Raw genomic sequence first — 3,209 nt, 5'->3', positions numbered from 1 at the left:
AAGTCCTCGGCAACGATTAGGGAATTTGGAGGGGGCAGTGGTGGGCAGAGGAGGGAGTTAAAAGTATTGAACAGCTGTTTGGGGTTGTGGGATAAATCGTCCCATCAGCACGCCTGCTGTTTAGGCTGATGAGAGTAGCACTCACATAAGCCGACACCTCTGTGACAGGAGGTACACTTGTTACCACCGGTCACAGCTGCTGGCTCACGCAGTCATCTGACAATATGGAAACTGCAGCTCTCTGACCATCGGTAATGACCTTACTGCCGATCAGAGGCAATTTTTGCCACGATGTCACGCCCATGACAGTGTGGCAAACCGATGTTTCGGCCCTCCATTCATCTGAATGGGGTACGAGAATCGTTTTGGTACCTGAACCGAACTTTTTTTTTTTTTAGTTTATCCAAAACCACACATCAGGGCAACTCAATTTAGGAGCATCTATAATTTGATTTCTTTGCCTGTGTGGATTGGATGGGTTGTGAGAATTTCATGTCAATAGAGCCTTTAGAAATATATTTTTGCACACACTCCATCTATAAGTAAAAAAAAAAAAAAAAAAGCCAGTATCAGTCTCCATAATGCTAAAGGACTCATTGCAAAAAAAAAATAATTAAGTTGCACAAACGTAATGAAATGATATATACAATTTAAAAAGTCTTTAATTCACTGAAGAACATGCTGTTCGAGCCTGTGCTTGCTGAAAACAAGCGGTTTCAGCTGGCGTCTTCAGATACTGCTCTCTCACTGTCTGAAATATCCTCATCTCCAGTAATATCTTGGAGATTATTGGGAAATGCAATGGCATGTGATCTTTTCCTTGGCTTGGTCATGCATGTCGGAAGGAAAGCTGCACTTGGATGCTGTAGAGCAGAAAACTTGCTTTCTTCTGACTTTGTGGTGGACATCTCCACTTCTTCCAGTGCCTTCCTGAAAAGATAAGTCCTGTGTTTTAAAATGTCACCCAAGTGATATACCACATTGTTCTTATTAATGTGGAGCATCTTCAGCCAAGGTAGCTGTGCGGACAGCTTTAGGCAGATTTCTTTAGCTTCTTTCAATCGTAATACTACAGGAGGAGGCTTTTCGATCTCTGACAACTTGCAAAACTGAGAATAAGTGCATGACCGGCATTGGACGGGTTTGAGGAACTGCCAAGAAAGATAGACCGCTGTAGTTATCATGGGAATAGGTTGATGTCCAGTGACTAGCCATGTCTCACTGGCCAACTCCAGTATTTGAAAAGACCGCGCCAATGCTTTATCTGGGCTCTCTGCGTAATTCTTTGGGGATGACGAGCAATCTTGGAATAACCGAAAACTCTGGCAGTGACTTTTGGCCAGATCCTGAAGGCTTATGGATGGGACATCCATCTTCAATGCTTGGACCAGTTCCAGGAACACGCTGGTGAGGACTTCATATGAGGAGTAAACCAAGGAAGAAATGGTGGCAACAGTGAGAGGCCAGCTGTGCTGCCTGCAGGTTATGTATACGCAGCACTCAATTACCTCCTTCTCTTTTCTGGCGAAGTGGCACAATGGGAAGTAGAAGACACTTTCATAATAGGACACGGCGGTATCTGCAAAGCTGTTCGGAAGTCTGAGGACCTTACAAAGATTACTGACATGAATAATACCGTGCAGTTTAGTTCGGCTGCGAGTCATTCTGTCCAGTGCCTTCTGTAAATGTCACCACTTGCATGTAGCTTAATTCAATGCAGAAATATAGATTGACAAGAGCATTCATGGAAGAAAATAATCTTAGCCTGCTGACGAGTTAACTTGTAAATCTGACACTTGTAATAGGAACCATTAATATTTATTATAGAAAGTAGGTAATTGTTAACTTTAAGCTAATATAGTAATGTAACTTAGTAAATCCCACATTTGATATGCCCCAATATAAAAATGGTTTACTCATTATACTAAAGTAATGAACATTAGAAAAACATGTAACAAGGCACAAGTATTAATAATCACCAAGATAATATTAAAAAGTAGAATTAAGTTAAAGGGTTATTCCCATCTCCAAGATCTTATCCCAATAATAACAAAAGCAGCAAAAACCTCTAATTAGAAACCTATCCTTGTTTTGATGTGGTGCCAGTGATGTCTTTCAGGCTAAGGCCACACGCTGCGGATTCCATTGCGGAATTTTCCGCAGCGGATTTGCTAAATCCGCAGTGAAAACTGCTGCGGTTTTGGCGGTTTTTACTGCGGATTTACTGCGGTTTCTTTTGTGGTTTCCTCTGCGGGTTTTCACCTGCAGATTTAAATTGGAGCAGGGGCAAACCCAGAGCAGAATCTGCATAAAGAATGGACATACTGCAGAAAATAAACCGCTGCGTTTCCGTGCGTTTTTTTCTGCAGCATGTGCACTGCGGATTTCATTACCCATTGTTTCACAAGATACTGTAAATGCATGGGAAACTGCTGCGGACCTGCAGCTGCGGAAACGCTGCGGATCCTCAGCAAAATCCGCAGTGTGCGCACATACCCTCAGTGCAATCATTGGTCTATGTACTATGTCTTGTCTCATGTGTGTAAGTTATCCATATTTTATGTATTTATGTGATTTTATGTGCCCCTTTTCTGAAATATTTCAGTTTACAAAAATGTATATTATATTTGCCAGTATTATGATCAACTTTAGATGACTGAAATTATATTATTTCCTGCATATCAAGCATAGAGGATGTACTTTACCAGTAATTTTTCTAAGGCCTGTATATTTGACAATAGGGTATAGCTCTTCAAGATACTACTCCCTTAGAATAGTTATATTGTTTTTGGAGGATAGTCTGTTATACTAGATGGATCTCCACTGATCTGAAATGGATACCTGACATTGTAATTTTTTGTTAGAATATGCTTAGTCAATATAATGTATTTAGCTTTTCTACAGACCTTAACTAATGTTTCTTTCTGTTCCTCATACAGATTTGTTGTTGTAGGTCAGTTCTCAGTTCTAAGTTCTACATACCCAGATAAGGATTGGTTCCAAGATATGGGTTGTCGGGCACACGGAGATAATCCAGAAGGGGAATGGATCTGTCTGACCAACCTTCTGCAGCAAGGTCCATTTGGGAAATGGCCGAGACTTGCTTCCGCATATGAAAACATTTTTATTTATACACAAAGACTGCAGTTGTGTCCTTGGATTATTCACAGAGAGTGACACAGAAGAGGAACCTGGTGTCTTGGACTTAA

At 41.0% G+C, this 3,209-nt stretch overlaps 1 pseudogene; it reads right to left on the bottom strand.

The window, feature by feature from the left end:
* Nucleotides 1-661: 661 nt before the first annotated feature.
* Nucleotides 662-1,746, bottom strand: LOC138646087 (transcription factor IIIB 50 kDa subunit-like; annotated as a pseudogene).
* Nucleotides 1,747-3,209: the final 1,463 nt, after the last annotated feature.

Source organism: Ranitomeya imitator, chromosome 7 (assembly GCF_032444005.1).
Source record: "Ranitomeya imitator isolate aRanImi1 chromosome 7, aRanImi1.pri, whole genome shotgun sequence".
In the NCBI taxonomy this organism is placed as follows: Eukaryota; Metazoa; Chordata; class Amphibia; order Anura; family Dendrobatidae; genus Ranitomeya; species Ranitomeya imitator.
The sequence above is the reverse complement of the archived record's forward strand: the minus strand, read 5'-3'. Positions and strand labels throughout refer to the sequence as shown.